This window comes from Zosterops lateralis (genome assembly GCF_965231275.1).
Source record: "Zosterops lateralis genome assembly, chromosome: 7".
Taxonomy (NCBI): Eukaryota; Metazoa; Chordata; class Aves; order Passeriformes; family Zosteropidae; genus Zosterops; species Zosterops lateralis.
In genome coordinates, this window is record NC_139767.1 from 11,020,255 (window position 1) to 11,039,600 (window position 19,346).

A 19,346-nucleotide genomic window follows, 5' to 3' on the forward strand; every position below is an offset into this window, starting at 1 on the left:
GATCCTGCAATCCCACCACCATCAACTTCAATCTTGAAGGGCTTTCTGCAAGATGCTGGACCTTGGCAAGCCTGGCATCCACCTGAGTGTGTCTGGCAGCCCTGTGGGCTTCCTATGCTGTGACAGCCATACCATTTCACTGGGAATGAACAGGGGTCTGAAAGAGCTGAAAAAGAAGATCAAAAAAACCAATCCAAAAATCTTGATGCACCTCCCTGCTATCTGCTGACATGCAAGTGGCCTGCCCAGAGAAAGATTTATAGTAGATCTTAGAATGGCCAGACTCCAAACTTCTCTGGGAACACCAGCTGAGACAGAGTCCCCAGCATTACTTCATGAGTTTGACTCAGATATGACATTTCAGTTTGAAAGAGGTTTTTTGAAACATGCTAAAGCTGAAGTAGAAAGTTGGAATTTCCAAGGTGACATCTTCAGCTCTGACCAGGAAGCCAAGATGACAGGTACTCAAGGGCAGCAGGCTACACCAGGGCAGAAAACCCCTCCTCTTGAAAAGGAAAGCTGCACTGAGGCAGAATCCATAAATACTTCCTGCTTGGAGTCTGGTTTGGATAAAAACCACAGGGAATGCCCTCAGGACTAAATGTAATGCTCTATATTTTAATGATACATATCTTTGCATTGTTAAATTTGCTCTTTGCTTAGGTATAGATGCTAAGGTGTGGACTAACTGAGCATTCCTTTGGAAAAACTGTGGCACTACATACCCAAATATTTGAAATTTAATGGACATTCGTCCCTTAAGTCCCACAGGACTTGTCTCAAGAGCTTATTCTCAATTCCTATGCATCTCCACCTTTACATGTGTACTTAAAACAAGCTAATGATACCACTGGATCATATTATGGGTATCACTAAAATTTGCATATTAAACATGCTTGTCCTGAACTGGCCTTAGACAATCCAAGCTTTTACCAGAGAAAATTTTAGTAATAAAAAAAAAAAAAAAAAAAAAAAAAAAAAAAAAAAAAAAAAAAACCAAAAAAAAAAACAACCACAACTTTAAAATATACATAGTTAAATTATTCTGTTAAATCTTTTGATATGCATTAAAGCCGCCATATTAGAAAAAAAATCACAATGTTGCTAATTTAATTTAAACCAGCCGTGAAAACAAAGGATTTAACTACAGTGCAGTTAATGATTCCAATAAAAAAAACCAAACACCCTAGCTGTTTACATGTTTTACACAAAGACTTTTCCTGGCCCCTTTTAGCTGTCCATACAATACATTGTTAAGTTAACACTTAATAACACCAGCTTAATATATAACAGAGGGAAAGTGCACTGCAGCCTCATTTGCTCTATTTAGCAAGTCCTATTAAATTCTGGTTTTCTCCCTCAGAAGATCATAAATATACCAATGTTCACCTTTGAGAATGAAAGTCTAAAGTGCAACATAATATGGGCAAATCACTTGACAAGTAATTTGTGACCCTCAATTTGAAACCACATTAAAAGTACCTATTCTGCTAAATGGGAGAGCCAAGGCCAACTGGAGCATGAAGCAGAAGAGGGCATAAGTTGCCATTTCCCTTCTCTCCCAAAGCCTGAGAGCCGAACTGGGAGCCAGGCTGGCTGTGACACTACCTGCAAGCCTTCACCTCCAGAGGAATATCGCTGTGCCAGCTGGCACAAACCAAATCTCCAAAGAAACAGGTGTAAAAGGAGAAAACACATCCTGGCTAGGACTTCAGCAGAGATAGGGTTCTCTTGTCAATAGCTGGTGGAACACCTTCAAATATATGAAAGAACTATAAACAAAGCTACAAATATGCCTGGGTTTGAGTAGGAACAAAAAAGCAGAGCTCCTGCCAGTACATTCCTGACAGCACTGACTGACACTCAGTGTGGGGTTTGGGCGTTTTTGAGGGTGGTGGTGGTGTGTATTAGCTCCTTTGCTGGAGTCCAGATTCTTTCAAAGGATATTTTACTGCAAAGCACTTAGTGCCTCAAAGCCTTGCCTGAATTCCCAGACAACACAAGCACCCTCAGACACGAAGTTTCAGGTCCATCTCTAATGTATACATTTTTACCAGTTGTTCAAGGTATAATGTAATTAATTATAACAATTCAGCAGCAATTGAGCATGCATTTTACACACTATTATAACAGAAACAAATGAAGAGATAATTTCTAGACACATCTTTTCTTTCTAAACCCCAAACTTTTTTGTGATATGTTCTAAATGAGGCAAATTGATACAGCTGCAATGTTACCAGGATTCTCCTGCCTCATAATGAGGTTTGGCTGATAGAACCTGAAACTTCCCTTTGTTAGGAAGAGCAGAGAAAGCCTCTATGGCCTTTACTTCCAGGTGGCTACATTGTAAATGCAAAGCAGAATCTACAGCTACCACAGAGAAACACAGAACATTTCTAGCTTTGAGTCTCCATCACGAAGCTACACTTGGCGAAGGTGGTCAATGTCTGAATCATGCAATTCAGTTCAGGGCAGACACCCAAGACCACTGGAGACCTGAAGTCCAGCAGAGTCTCTGCCCAGGCTAATTATTTGGTCTGCAAAGGACTAAAGCAGCTCAGCTGCTGTCCCACTCCCATCTTGCTCCAGCAAGCTGCTCTGTGCATCTGTTCAAACCCAGCCAGCCTGCAGGTCAGCTGGGCTGTAACTACAGCATGCACAAAGCAAAACACAGAGGCAACAACTGCAAGCTCTCCCCCCAGAAGGCTATACTGAATTTGGCTGGGATAGGGTTAATTTTCTCTATCATAGCTTTATCAGGCTATGTTTTTGAATTGTGTTGAAAACAGTGTTTTCACTGTACCCCTGACTTCCCTGGTAACTCATTCCTATTAAATACAGGCCTGCTGCAGAAGAGTTGTTCCAGCTAGAGCATCTCAAAAGATTTGTTTGCCTGGGAGATTCCCTGGTGTCCCCTTGTGAGGCTTAATCCCCTTTGTAGGTGGTACCAGTAAAAGTCACCTCCACTCCCTCACACATGCAGCACTTACACTGTGATCCAGCTCTCTAGAAACTGTTACACACAACAGGTAAGGATGGCGTGTATTTCATAAGATGCTGATTATACACAGCTGCAGAAAACATCCAACTATAATATTGATACAGGGTAGATCACAGGGCTGTAAATTTGCAGAGACATTCCATAATCAATTGGCATTCAATATTACAGCTTGCTGGCCTTCAGAATCTCTGTCAAATGCATAATTGGGAGTTTTAATTTAAAAACTACCCACAACTTCGTAAAGAGCTAAAGATCAAGAGCCTGCAAAAACTGAAGAGAGATGAGGTTTGTTGTGTTCTTTTTACCCTCAGATATGCTACGAATGTTGGTCACATACTAGTTACAGGTCTCTTACAACAGCACACTGGGCAGGTTTCCAGACTGGTATCTCCACTGCAAATAGAGCCAAACCGCAGCTTATCAGACTCTGTTCACTTTGTCCCAGCTGGAGATGTTTCGACACCTCAGCTTCAGTTCTGGGGAATTATACTATTTCATACTTTGGGCATTTAAGTTCTATAATGGATGAACTGATGAATTTATTGCTCCTCCTGAATTCTCACCAGAGCAAAACTTATCCTGAAGAGGCTAAATGAGCAACAGAAGCCACATCAGTAGTGCCAATACACCAGAGGTGATCATGGTGTTCAGAGTGCCTGCATTTTGGGCAAGAGGAGCTGAAACACAGGTGGGCCATCTCCCAGCTGCAGGGGCATTCAGACAATTTGCAGCTGCCAAATTTTGGTATGGAAAAGATCTGTGGAGAAGCATTCAAAAGGGAGAAGAAGCCAGAACAGCAGCAGAGACTGGTGACTGGATCATTCCATGATGTAGGTGGAAATATAAGAGTTGCTTCTTTGGGCCTGAGCTCTGTCCCCTTCCTGCTTGGTGGTCCCACGAAAGAGCTCACTGCCAACTGAAGCATTAGCTGCTTGAAACACACACCTTGCATGCATGTTATTTCTCCCAACTAATTTGTTCTTCTGCAACTATTTACAGTTCCATTGCCTAGATATCCAGTAGAAAAGGAAGGTAGAGATTTACCCCATAGGACTTCAGTAGATTTTCCCTTTCTCTCTCCTGATTCTTCTTCCCACATTTTCCCAAGGCTGGAAACACAATGTTATGCCTAGGCTCTGTCCCTGAGCTGCTGTTCAGTCAGCTTTCCCGTACAACTCCTGCCAATTAATTACCAGTCAGTCACATTACAGGTTGGATGGATGCAAGGAGGGATTTCTCATGGCTGGGCTGGAAAAAGCACGGGCTGCAGTACAGCACTCACTGGTAAGCAGCACAAGAACATTGGACAAGGCACGCTATTTGGGCTGGGTCTGGTTTGGTAAAAAACAAAACATGTTTCATGTCATGGCATCTTCAGGTTGGTGGACAGCTGCAAAAGCCCAGGATTGTGTTTGCCTTTCTTCAATTCTATGGCAGCAGCACCAGAGAAAAATTCTTTCTGTGAGAGAAGAAATCTTGCTGCATTTTGCAGGTTAGCCTGATGTCACATAAGGGAATGCACAGGAGTCCTTTCTAATGGCTGTTGAACCTCCAGAACTTAGAGAAAGTGTGGTTTTCTCTCTACAACCTAAAACACGTCTACCTGTTGCTAACAGTGATGTTTAGAGAGGTGTTGGCAGCTGATTGTATCATTTCATATAAGCTTCGGGTGCTGTTTGTGGTGGACTCCAAAGACATCTCTGAAAACATCTTTGTCCAGTTGCCTTTCCAGATAGCAGAAATCCTGAATTCCCTGCATTTGGTGCTGCATAATGTGTAAAGGAACTGAATCCCAATACACAAAACAATTATTATACATTCATTTACCAGTAGAAACTACATATTAACAGCTGTTAATACATAAATATAGCTAAATTTCTAATTCTGAAGCTTATCTATGTTCTCTTGGTTCACTTTGGTCCACTAAACCCTATGCATTTGTGAGCTGCTCAGTAAGGATCCACATCAGGTTCTCTCAGAAAAGCAGTGTCAAATTTCAGTCAGGATCCACAGCTCTGCAGAGAAAGGAGAAAATCCACTGCTTGACATTAATTAAGAGGAGAGTTGAGTCCTGTGTAATCAGGACACATATCACATATTACTATGTATGCTAAACCTACTGTCTATAATAGAGCTGTATCAAGAGCCTGTAGTTCTGGACACTGAATGTTTGGAGATATATAGGTTTAGATTTTAAGCATTTATAGAACAAAACTAATCCCACTTTGGAGCTAAAAAATTATTATAGGCAAGAGTCTTTCATATCAGAAATCCTTCACATGTTTGTTATTACATGAATCCTCCAGAATATATTCTAGCAGAAATACTTGGCACCGTTAGAAAGCTCTAATGTACTTGTTCAGTTTAAAAAAAAATGAGTTAAGATTGCAAGGCTAGAGATGCAGTCATATGCCTGAATATAAACCTGAGACGCAGACAAACCAGCAGTGGGAGGACCATTTATACTTAGTGACTAGGTTGTCAGCGTGAAAACCACAAGTGGGTTGTAAGTGTAGGGTTGGCTGTATTTAGCTTTTTTATATTTGCTGATTCAGCTCTGACAATCCAGGGATGCTTAGTCAAATTGTTGCTCAATTTGACTAAGCAGACAGTTTTGTTTGCCTTATCTCAATCCATTTGGCTGATAACAAGGCCTGACAAGAAGCACCAGTATTTTCTTTAAAGATCATCTTCTCCAAATGTAATCTTGTTGTCTTCACCACCCTTGAAACCAGACACATGCAAGAAAGACTCCAACTATGTCCTCTTTATGGCACATAAAACCAGAACTAAAGACACTTAGTCCACAGGAAGGATTTGTATGCTAGTGTCAATTGTGAAGTGCACTGCCAAAACAGATCAGTAATTCGGGGGGGAAGGGGGGGTTCCTGTTTCAGAAGCGTTTTTTAAAGTGTTCATTAAATGCCAAAACACTTCACACTATGTTTTTCTTCAAGCCTGGCTGTATGACACATGTTGACCTTCCCCACATTTATTGGTCACTATTAATCAGAAACAGCTCTTCTTCCTTTTCTCCTTCCTTCAGGAAACCTTGCTCTTAAGTGGTTTTGGTGTCATTTTCAGAGAGGCGGTTCAAAAAACTAAGGACTAGAATGACTTCTGTTTTTTAAAGGTCTAATGCTATTTTGAAAGTTTATAAGCAGTCAGAAGTGACATCACTTTTCTAACATATGTTCTTAAGCGTAAGTGGTGGGAATTTCAAAGCACATTCAGCATTGGTCTCTTTTCTTTTCCAACTGAATCAATAGTCAAACAGTCAATAGTCAAACTTCTGACCTTAATGGCAACTAAATTCAGCGAATACTGTAAAAGCCTCACTCAAAGTAAAGCAATTAAGGAGCTTGATAAAGCCTGCAGTCCTGGGTTTTGGGATTAAAGGCAGCATAGGACTCCTCATGTTGTTCCTGTTCCCCAGTGATGGCCAGCACCATCTGGGCTCCTCAGGCAGGCAGCCTGTGCCTCTGCACAGCCAACAGACCTGGTCAGGGGCTACAGAAGTCGGATTGCCTGCCTGAGCCCTCCTGCCTTCATAAGGCTCTCTCACCTTCCTACACAGTATGAAAAAATAATAAGGCACTGTTTTGATAGAGACAAAATGGTTGTTCAAATACTTCTGCTAATTTCACAAAGATGTATGATAATGTTTCACATATGGCTCTGTGCCTTTTAATAACAAAAATTGAACACACATTTCAAGACACAAGTTTTGTTGATATGCTGCTGATAGTCCAGAGTAACTGTTTGCCTTGTGGTTTTAATTATTCTAAAGACAGCCCAGGGATCATTTACCCAGAGCTAATGGGTTTATGGGCTCTTTAAGAAGCACGATAAGCCCACAGATGTGGCAGGGAATGGCACGAGGGTCAGAGCCACTGTGGGGGCCTACACTCTGGAGGATGAGGAGGTCATAGGGAAGGGTTTATCCAGCAGCCTCCGGCCTCTCAATTATCACATGGCCGTTAGGATAGCTGTGTTCTGTGTAAACATCCCTGTTTTCTCTGGAGGGCACAGTCCACAGGCTCCAGATCTGCCTCCTGCCTTTGCAGCAGCACAGCCAGGGATGGGGCCGGAGCTGGTGTGGGGAGCAGGTCCTGAGGGCCCATCTCCTCCATCCCACCCTAAACCCCGGCATTTACCCTGCTGCCACCCCCACCTGTGCTGGCCAGGCCCCCACACTCCACAGGGCCCCAGGAGACCACAGCTGCTCCGTCTCCTCAGGCCAGTGCTGCCTTGCCAGGACCCAGAGCCAGCCCCGGGCCCGTCTGAGGCAGGGTGGGAGCTGGGCAGCTGGAGCAGGACCAGCTGCAGCCACTTACACCAGCTAAAATGACAATACTGGGCTCCATAAAGAGCTTCTGGTTGCCCTGCACAAGGAACGAGGCCCTGTTGTCACTGCCTTGGTCATCACCTGCACAGCTCACAGGGAACATAGCTGGGCCTCTCCAGGGCCAGGGGGACAACCTGCAACTTCCCGCTGCAGTGCTTTTACCTGGACAGCAAGCTGGGAGTGTTTGAAACTGCATTAGGATGTTTTAGGCCCAACTCTCACTTAGCACTCATCTAGCACAAAGTCACAGCTGCGATTTCTGGATCACAGCAGAAAAAGGTAGGTAGGAATCTGGCCTCTTTATAAAGACTGTGTTACACCATGATAAGCACAGCTTCTTTTAGAACACTACTTGTTAATTGTTCTAGATAATGACTTGTATTTTGGGGATTAAACATTGTGAACTTATTATATAAACCCTGGAAACATTTTGCAGGCAGAAGATGATTTTATCTAGAATACGAAAAGTACAGGTACAGAATGGATGAAGCCCTAGCAGGCAGACACCAGCAATATTTTAGGATTCAAAGTTAAAAACAGATTTAAAGCACCTTAAAATGCAACAGGTCAATCCCCCCTGGACTGGGAGTAAGTAGGAGGTCAGCAGCTTCATGGACAGCAACACAGTCATCCTCTGTCAGGAGCAGGAGAGCAATCAGACTTGCCAGCTGCAAAGAAATCTTTGCAGTTCATGTGGACCTTAAGAAAGGGATCAGGCCTGCCACATTATAAGTTTCTCCTTCTTTGCGAGAGACTCTATCAATTTTGCAGAGGTTTTCAGCCCATTATCACATTACAGGTAGACAGTTGTCATAAAGCATTAGATCTAAGCAGGGCTGACAGCATAACTGCAGGCTAGCTCCAGGCTTGGCAGTCTGTGCAGCACCTGCAGGCACAGGACCAGAGTGTGCTCCATCAAGAGACTGGCTGGTGTAATCTGCTGTGAATCACTTTGAATTGCTGCCCTTAATTGACAGTGCACTCAAGACCTGGCCCACTATGTAGACAAAACTCTGAGTACTAGTACACACAGAGTCTTGCCAGAAACCTGCATGCCCTCAGATGAGCAATGGCTACAGACCCACCTTTTTCACTAGAGAAAGAGCTCTGTATTTGACTCTGCTCCTTCATTATTGCAGGCTCATCAGCACCACAAGAATAAGCAAGAACAATGTTTCTCTTAAAAATTTTTGGGGGTTTATGGAGGAAGAGGAGGGTAGGGTTTGAGCAGCCAAGGTGCTACTGTCCTGGGGAAAAGGAGACACACACACACACACAGTTCAGACAGGATCAGAAGGCCCAGACCCTGGAGAAGTGCACAGCCAGTATCAAAGTGCTATAGGACAAGACCCTGGGGTGAGATGGCAACCCCCTCTCCCTCTGGAGATACCAAATTCAGGTATCATCCCAATTCAGGTTTCTCAGCATCTTTTCTTATGCAGAGAAAAACACATCCAGACAATAGAGACAGAAGATATAGTTGTCATCCTTGCACTCCATCATAAGCCTAATCCTGCTCCCTCCAAACCAGCAAGCATTTGCTAGAGATTTAAACAGTCAGATGCTGAAACTTCCGTAGCAGGTGAAGAGGATGCCTCTTAGTAGTGCTGTCTCAAGTCACCTCCTGAACAAACTCTCACCTTCATATGTTTCAGACTATGTTGTAAGCTGGACACTTCCTTTGGCTTCAGTTTGTCGTTGTCATTGACATCAGAATCAATTTTAATGCTCTTTTAGACCCAAATTCTTACTTGTGCTCTCCTGGAAGCCTGAAAAAATTGAAACTGAAAGTGCCTAAATGCCTGCCTCCCTGCTGCCAATAGAGGATGTAGAAAGGCCAGAAAACAAAGGAGATTCAGGCCTTAGAGGCCCCTTAAGAGGCTCAGTTTTTTTAATTGAGGTTCCAAAAAAGTTTGCTGAAAAGATTAGGAGGAAACACAGAGCATGCTGGTTGGGACATTCTGGTTGTTGAGCCAAGTCCCTTCTCTGCCACAGATGCAGTTTCTGGCTTCCTGGAGAGAAGCCAGCTGAAAGAAAAGCCATAAAGAGATTGCATGGCTGAAGGAGCAGTTTCCATGACCAGACAAACCCTTCTCCTTATTCACTCAAAGTCTGCAGGGCCCAGACTACAGTACCTGACCAGAGTGGTAGCAGCTTGCTCAGAGCCACATCATCCACTCAGGGCTGCCTGCTGCATCCTGCACAGGCTCTGCCTCCCTCAGCACCCACAGGGATCCCTCAGCATCCAGTCCCATCTCCTTGGCATTTGTTTAACCCCATATGTTCATTTCAAGGGCCAATTTGTACGAGGGACCACCAGCAACAAACGTCAGATCTGGTTTAAGACTTGGTTTGAAGGCATTCAGATAGAAGAATAATCGTGCAGGGATGTGGTTTACTCTGGAGAAATAGAGGCTGTGTTTAAATGTCTGAAATTCCTGGTGACTCTAATAATTGTAACCTCTGCCTCAATAAAATGCACAAATGATGTTATTGAAACATTTCCAATCAAAAGGTATTATTTTTGGTTTAAAACATATGCAGTAGTCAGTATTTAAAAGCAAGACGTCTGGGCGGGCTCACCTCTTTCAGGGGAAAACTACTGGAACGCTGGTCTAGTCTGTCTTTCTCTGTTTTTATAGCCTTCATATTACAACATTATAACCTTCACACAGATCCTCTGTTGCTTTTTCTTACCAACCAGAAAGTAGCTCTACAGTCATTCACTGGAGAGGTTTTTTTCCATTAAGGTGTTTCAGAGCTTGACCTGAGAAGACATTGCATCCCCAGGGCACCACTGTTCCTGCAGTAGCTGACCATCCTCAGTACCACAAAACCCAGTGGGCACCAGCAGTGCTCCAAGCCCGGTTATCGTGCCAGTCTAGCAGGCACCAAACAAATTCAGGAACTTGAGACCCCCTTGCCAGTTTTGAATTGGGTTACATAACAGTGGCTTGTAGGACGAGGCTTTTATTTTCAGTGGCATCTTTATGACACCTACAAGGAAATCTCAGAAGGTATAAGATGGTAAAGTGCCCAACTGCAGCTTTAACTGCTTGAATATCAAGCACAAGTATTTTGTCTAAGAAGAGACCTCAGGATCCCCAGCACTCTTGGAATTTTGCCTTAAGTTCTCTGCTGACCTGCATTGCTCACATGAACAAAGTCAGATGCATCTCACAGAAGCTGGCAGAAATTGGGCCAGTGTTTCATGATTCACATGCCTATAGGATTAGTTATAATTAGTGTCTTCAAGTCAGACAATAACCATATCATGCTATTGCACTCCACAGATGCCGTATCAGCACATATGGAAGACATTTATTACTATAAATATTCGGGCACTTGATAGTTATCCAAAAATATAAAATCAGGTTAATCATTCTATCCTACAATCCCTGGCAAGAGATTTGAACTCAGGTTTTTCTGGCTCGGCTTAAAGTTTCACATATATGATCACTTCTGCCAGCTGGCAACACTAAAACCTTAGGCTAAAGTTGTTCTCCAGGAGCCAAATCTATCTGCACAGTAACATTACAGAGCTTAGCTTTTTGCATGCCATATACTACCTAAAGATATCTTGCTGTTGCATAGAACTATGAAAGTTTATGTAGGCCAGATAGAAGAATTACTTTTCTTTTCAGAGTTAATCATTAACATCGCTCAGAGAAATAAACAACTGAGGTTATTGTCTTATTTCCAAAGATTGCCCTGGAGCTAATGAAATAATTAATTTGCCACATAATACAAGGGTAGCTATGCTGTCCCCACATTCATACATGTAAAATTAAAATAAAATGGAAGACAAAATTTCTGGGGAATGTATAGCTACCCAACAGAGCAAAGGCATGGGAGATAAACTAACAAGCTCCCCTTTCAAAAAGGAAACTCAGCAACAGGAGCATCAGAGGTTATTTGACTTCCAGTAACACAGCATGCCATCCTTGGACTCATCAAGTCTCCCACAAATGCAATAAAATTCAATGGCCATTTTACAATCTATTAGGTGTCATAAAAGCTACAAGACCCATGTATTTCTCTCCGGTCCTGCTCTTTAAGGGAAACTGCTGGGGCTTCAGTGTGTGCTCAGCTGATGATTTGTGAAGTTACAGCAAATGCAGGTCCACCCTCAGCTCCTGGACCTGCCTCAGCTCACCTGCAGCATCTCCCACGTTTATAAAATAAAATAACTTCTCAGACACCAAATATTCAGAGAGCTGGCTGTAGCTTGTGAGCCCAGTCCCAGCACCACAGAACACACATGTCTGGGGCCAGGACAGTTCCTTTCACAGGACACAGAGTCAGAGCCCAAAAAAAAAAAAAAAAAAAGCACTGAAGGATCAGTGCCAGCCCTGCATGGAGGCACCCCTGCAGGGAGCTTCTTGAAGTGGGGGGCGGGCACAGAACCAGCAGGACCCACACACAGCTAAAGCCTCCAGCAGGAGCCAAGCTGGCTCTTTACAGAGGCTCTGAGACACATCTGTGCCCCATCCTTCAGTGCATCCCAGAGTGGATGTACTACCTAGGTCATTGCATCAGCCATCAGCTTATGGACAGTCGACAGGAACCAGAAAGGATGGTGGAACCTTATTGCAAAGGATGATAAAAAGAGAACAGCAACTGACAGCTGGATACAGTGATGCTGGCATCTCTCTGGGGTGGGGATTCCCCCCAGCCACAGAAAGCTGCTCTAGTGTTTGCCTTTGAAACTTTTTTTTTAATGAGTGGCATCAACCTGACATCCCTGAAGAACAAAACTTGCCTGTATCATCAGAATAGCAAGGTGCCAAGTAGATAAACACCCTCCCTTTGAGCCACAAGCAAAACGGCTGAAGCAAGTGAACACATACAAGGTTTCACACTACTTAACATAGAACCTCATGTTCTCTCTCTTCACTGGGAAACCTCAAGTAACCTGTCCAAGGAGATTTAGGTTTCCCTTTTCTAGCCTTCATCTATTTCACAGCTTAGAGACTCACCCCCACCACTTCACATCCATTCTCAGAAGGCATCCAGGCTCCTCCTCTTTATCCTGTTTGCTTCCAGGATGAACCCACCAGCATTCTCACCTTCTGTAGCCCTTCCTGTTCCTCCATCAGAGTGCTGTAGGTAGCCCAGTCTCCCCTGCTTGCAGTGGCAGGTCAGCACGCACCCACAGGCTGCAGAGATCCCAGGAGACCACCTCTCTCTCTTGCCTGCCACTCTCCTCTGAGCCCTTCACCACCTGCTAAGTAAAAGAGAGCTGCCTCAAGCCCTGGCAGCAAGGCAGTGGGCTGAGCTAGCCAAACCTCCTCACAAATACACCTTGAGGCATTTAAGTGAGTGACCCCATCCCACACACCCACCTGGGTCAGGTTCTAGAGCTGAATGAACCCCTCCCTGTGCTGTGCTGCTGCTTTAAAACATCCTCACAACCTGAGCAGTGTACCCCTCCCTGTACACAGCTGTTCTATGGGCCAGGGGACAAAATAGCCAGGGCACTACACTGCAAGTTCTGTAGCTCAGTTGGGAAGGCTGCATCAGCAGCTGGATATTGCAGTGGTTGATGTGTTCCTTTACATGGCCATACATGCAGCATGTGCTGCATTTTACCACATACATGCATTTGCAAGACAATAATTTCTTTTTATCCATAGAGCCTTAACTAACATTGATCATGCATCATAAAAAAAAGAACGATTTGCAGAGGGTAAATGCCTGTTAATCATAAGCTAAAGGGGAAAGGAAAAATTTTAAGTGATATATAAAGGGAGGAAGTGACTCAGTGGGTGGGAGGGAGGGGACAAGCATTCCAGACAGATGGGACATGAATAACTTTTCTATCTCCCTCTCTCTCTTTTCTCCCAAGACTTGCAGGAACTGCTGTGTTGAAATAGTCAGTCATTAACTATTTGATGAGGTTTTAAAATCTGAACTGAATTCTCTGGATGTAACCAGCTATTATTACAGGGTCTGCATCATAGCAATGCAAGTGTTGGAGCCCTCTGGCAAGCCATAGTGGTGAGGGCAGGACGGAGCACCCGGGAGGAAAAGCCACTAAATGGCGTCAGCTGTGTAGCTCTGCACAGCCCTGGAAATGCTGAAGGAATCGGAGCAGCAGTGATTAGTGAGTTTGCAGACCCACTGTGACCAAGCAACAGGGCATCCATCCACACAGCTGAAGAAAGAGCTGATACACCGGCACTGCTCATCTTCTGGGAGAGCTAGATCCTGGGCATGCTGGGTGAACGTCACCCTGGAGGAAACTGTGGTCCTCCTCCCAAAACCCTCTGGCTTTTGCTGTCCTCCTGCAGGGCAGCCCCTGGGGCACAGTCTCCCACTTAACAGCATCCACTTTTTCAGAGGGCTGGGGTACAGCAAAAATATCCTTTTGGTGCCAGTTCAAGAGCAGGATTCAGACCATGGGGAACCTCTCCTGCTCAGTCCACCTTATGCTACACAGTCTCTGAGAAAACCTGGATGAAACATTTCCCTTCATGGATGCCAAAGGCTAATTGACCAGCATGAGACCTGCTGAACTTGGTGGAACCAGGGTGGATATAATCACTCAAGAGAGCCAATAACCAATTAACTGAATGGCTCCAAGAGTTTTGAGGTCTTCCTTTTTATTCAAGAGCAAATCAAAGATCAATTTCCTAATAAGCTTTGTAATATCTGCTATTCCTTCTCATTATTATTATTAGCATTGCAGCAGTGTTTCATGCATATAATGAAAGAGTAAGATGAGTTGGAGTGGCCTCAGTGGTAGGAAAGGAGTGGGCAAAGTCTCAAGCTAAAAAAAACCATATACACATCCACAAATATAAACTAGGAATGCTGTACAAGCCCTTCATAGCACAGGCCGGGTCATGAGGGAATTCTGAGCATAAAATAAGAATACACCCCTGCCAATAACTTGTGCCAGTTCATCAGGTTTTGCACAAGTAAAAGCAGAAAACTTGATTACATTCATCAAATGTTGCAGTATCACGGTTTAGCCTGGCCCTCCCAGCACTTCTGCATTGTCCCATGGGCTTGGTCAGTTGCTGCCAGCAGGCAGAAAGCAGTGCATGCCAGCTGGGAATTACATGGCAGCCCAGAGTCCAGCTGCTCCAGGCCCTGTGGATGGGACAGGGCACAGCAGGCAGGGCACAAGGACATGCTCCCTACTGCCGCAGGCCTCTGGCAGGGCTGGTAAAACCTTCCTCTGCCTCCATCACATCTATCAGAGCCCCAAGAGATGTGCTCCTCAAATCCCATCATTGCATTGCCCTGCAGTTCCCCTATGTGTTTTGCTTTTGGAATTGCAGGTTCCAGTTCTCTCTGCAGCTACACTACCAGCTCAAATCATGTTCCCTTTGTCAGAAAGTCTCCAGCACCCCTTGCAGTTTTATCTCCTGCAGTAAGGCAAGAAACAGCAGCCCAATGTACATATTCCTCCCTGCCTCCCACTCCCTCCTTTTCTCCTCCGGTGAAAACAGGGACTCCTGGAGATGATGATCTCACCTACAAAAACACAAACACCATCATCTACATTTTTCAGCATCTCCAACATATTCCATTGTGTGTATCAGGCAGCCTCTGGTGACTGCAGGTTTCCCTTTTGGATGCATGGCTTTGCATGGCTCTGGGGAAGTCCCCTCCACAACAGCAGAGCAAGACTGCTTTCATTTCTCTTGCGTGCATTTTAGCTGAGAGTGTTTTACTAGACTGCACAAGAAGAAAAGCATTGCAAAATAAGTCTCTGAAGGAGAAATTGAGAACTCAGGAGAAAGGGGACAATGCTGAAGCCCTTTTTTAGAGGAGCTGTAGCTGGATAATTGTCCAAGACAGACTGGCTTGTTGACTTTCTCACAGCAAAAGGCACAGGGCTGTTTAATTGATTTTAGCCTGTAACTAAACATATACTTCTTTCAATATAATGAACAACAATGCTACAATACTGCTCTCCTAATGTAAATTGATCCATTACAGATGAGTGTTTAGATCAATGTGTGATGTCCTGATTGGAAATAAAACTGTTTGCTCAAGATCACTATAAAGACAATGGGCACTGATAGATGATATTTATATGACAAGGAACGGCTCTTAAAAAGGAGATTGCCAAGACCATGTCCATCAATTATGAAACCAGCATTCACCCGGCTGCCATGGAAGCATTTTGAAAGACAAGAAGAAAGAGGAAAGGATCCCAATTACTTCTCTCAGCCCCGCAGTCCTTCTCACTCTCCAGCATGGAAGCTCCTTAGCTCCAGGCTCACTGGTGTGGGAGCCACAACCGCCTGGGCAGGGCACCCGGCACCCGTGGTCACGTAAGGCTCATCTGCCTGCATTACACTGGGGCGCTTTTGCTCCCAGAGCAGCCGGCTTCCACTGGGGAATTAATTGTGCCATGGTCTGTGTCCTGGATGCTCATAGCCCGTGTTTAGTCATCGCCCTGCATGTAGAGAGAAGCTAATGGCTCCAGCTACCTTTTCAGTCCGTTGTGATCAATCCATGTGCCTCTCTTGCTGGTAGCTACTTGCTGTGGTCTTTCATTACCTCTCTTGTATGGGGCACTTCTGTTTTTTCCCTTGTGTCCTGGGGGTGTTGCTGGAATAGGGGCTTGCCTGGACTGTGTCCCAGCCATTCATTACCGGGGCAGCTGCAAGCACTTCTCTTTCTCCCGGGGCTGAGCATCTCCTCCGAAGGGCTCTGTCAGTGCTGGTCAGGGCTCTCGGTGGGATGGGGCAGCGCCTGCGCCACCCCCGGGGCCCGGCAGCCTCCTGCCCGCAGGCAGCCCCGCACAGCCCGGGAGCAGCCGCCGACGGGCAGCGCTGGGAGCAGCCGTGCTGTCACTGCGGACCCAGGCGGCCGCAGATGTCCCTGCTGGGACAGGGCTGGGCTGGCTCGGCGCAGGGACACCCAGCTTGCAGGGGGTGCAGTTGCTGTCTATGAATATATTGGGTGGTGGGTGGCCAGAGGTCAGGAAGGGACGCTGGGTGGGGGAAATTAAATTAAAGGACAATGTTGACACAGAACAAATGATGCTAAATGGCTTGTGAAAATAAATCCATTAGGGGACTGATATTCTGCAACAGCCTTTAAATACAAACAGAGGAGACTTGGTTTGAGAAACCAAAGGCTGAACCCTGTGGTGAAGGACTGCATTTGCTGGTCATGTCCTGCTTCACTTCCCTTGCAGGAGTCTCCTTCATGTCAGTGAGACCAATCTGCTGCATTTTTTCCTCTCAACGTCTAACACATTCCAAACACTTCTCTGGTCATCTCTGATCATAAATACCTGAGGCTGTGATGAGTGGAGCATGCACTTCATCATGTGGCAAAGAGGGACCAAGGCTGAACAAACAGGGAACAGTCTGTTAAGGCATGAAAGAGTGCTCTCTCTCTCTCCTCAAAGCCAAGGGAATATGGTCCCACTGACCTGGTCAAACCTGGGCCACAGAGAGGTCACCTCTTACATGTAATTGTAAAGGAAGGTGTTAGGGGATATCATGGTGGTTGTTGCTACTCAGGCTGATGCTCAGGCTTCTCAATTATTTCATCCCAGGAGCAGATGTCTGGAGCCTGTGACAGAGAAACTCTGTTGCTCTCAGCATCTTTCCAGCTCATGCAAACTTCTGTGGGGTCCTTCCACTTTTTCCCACTCCCACCCTTGTAAGAGGAAAGCTCAGCATCAAAGTAGGACAGAGGGGTGGCCATCTCCCTGTGACTGTGGACAAAATGGCTCAGCTGACTTTTGGGTGTCTGAGGAAGGTGCAGCATCACCTCCAGCACTGTCCTGCTACCTCAACAGCTCTGCAGTGCACAGAGAAGTGTGAGAGGAAATGGATGGACCTGCAACAGAAAACTGCTTTTGTGCGAGTGGTTGTTCTTTGTGGCAATGCCAGCATTTAACTTTGTACTTTGCAGTCCTATGTGTGGCATGAAGCACAACCCTTTAAACACGAGATCCCAGACCTGCAGCACAAGGGATAGGAAGCAGGCAGGCACAGGCCTGCTGACAACACCTCAAACTGGGCTCAGACTGGTGGCAGCTTCTGGAGGGGTCCACACAGGGGACATTAACTTTCTCTCTCAGAAGGACTGTGGTCTATGCATGTGCACTTAGTTTGTTTGGCTGGCTCTTCCCAGCCTGAAGGAAGTCAGTTCCTCAGTAAGCCCCAGGCTGAAAGTCATGCCCAGAGCACTCAGTGAGGAGACATTGGCTGGTGGCACGTTTAGTCTGGTGCTGTAACAGGAGTAGTGAACACCACCTGCATTTCTGCTCTTGGAAATCAAAACTGTTAAGACTGGTCATAAAAATAAAGTCTCTTTTCTGAGAACATTTCATTGGAGATCTTCACCCTATGCCAAGGAATGTCATTCCTCATGGTTATGAGATGAAAATCTACAATTATGTAGCATTTATGCAGAATAGAACTATGGCTATCTTAACTGTGACAGATACTATCTGTGAGCATTCCAGGCTCACTAGCAGCAAATAGCCTTTACTTTCTATCATTATCTCGATGGACTCTCAAAAGGAGTACAAGGGGGAATTCCATCACTAGCCTAAGCAAATTTTGCCTTGAAACAGCCTCAGCTGAACAGTAAGGCCTCAATTCAGGAAAATTCATTTGATCAAGAGAGCTACTTCTGAGGGAAAAGAATATCCTTCATTACCTGGAACTTTCACTCAGAAAAGAAAAGCCTAACAAAAGGCAAAACCAGGAAGGGAAAGCCAAATTCCCCTTAGAATATGGTACAGATTTAGCAGGGAGAGAAACCACCATTCAAACTAACTACTGAGGGCAACAGTGATTTTCCAGCTCCTGAGGTCTTCAAATCAAGACCAGACCCTTTCTGAAGGGTAAATTACACCACTCCTCTTAGGAGGAACCAGCTGTAGCTCCTGAAACTACCACAGGACAGAGGAGATGACTCTTGCCTTGAGCCGGCACTGCCTTGCAGACAGAGCCAGCAGCTGCAGGGCTGGAGTGTGGTGTGCCTGGTGTTTATCCCCAATCCTGGCATAGGGGAGTGCTCAGGAAAGCCTTCCAAAGACAGACCTGCCAGGGAGCAGCAGCCACAACTCACAGCTCAGCAGCTGAGCCCCACTTTGCCTTCCCCTGGCTCTAGTGAGCCACACCTGCCAGCCAAGCAGGACCAGCACTCACCTATCAACAAACAAAATTTTGGAAAGGGGGAAAGCCTGCAGAAATCTGCATTTGAACTGCTGCTGTCTCTTCCTCACCCGAATCCTCTCTTTGCCTGAGGTAGGGCTGAGTCACCCAGAGCATGCTCTGCAGTTGGCAAGCTCCCCACCACCCACCCCACCGCCAAGGACTGAGCACACAGGTTTCCTGCCATCCCAGAGAGATGGGGCTTTCACACGCCTGCACTGTCTGTATGGGAGCAAAAAACAAGGGGTCTTGGCAGGGATGCCACCTCTTTCCATCCTTGCTTCTGTGAACTTTTCCAAACGTTTCAAGGGTGGCCTGCATTTGCTGTTCCCTGTTGGCTCTGTCACATTGCCTGCTCCCCCAAGTCTCAGGCTGCCAGTGTCTCTCCCCTGGATGACTTGGCTTGTGTTATTTTGTGTTAAAACCGGTATGTTTTTTTAATGGCTATAAATAAGTTAAAACTGCATCTTTAATTAATCACTGCACTTTATATTGTAAGTGGAGATTTTTTGTAATGATTCGTTTATGATTTTAAGATGCCATTTGCTCACTGTCAAATGTATCCAGCTTTTATCCATCTATGTTTAACAGGTTCAGGATAGAAAGAAAATTTCTAGGAGGGATTTTAACCCATTTAGCCTGGAGTAAATAATTGGCTATTAGGTAAGTGGAAAGAGATTGAGTGGATATTTTTATCTAAGCAACAATGAACTTGAGACACTAGTCAGTAAAATAATCTTAAAACATTTTAAACTAATCTTAACATGTTTATTTTTCACTGACACAGGTCTGAAATTGGAAATACATATGTCTGGATGACTAAAACATGAACAACAAATAGGAGCAGCAGCAT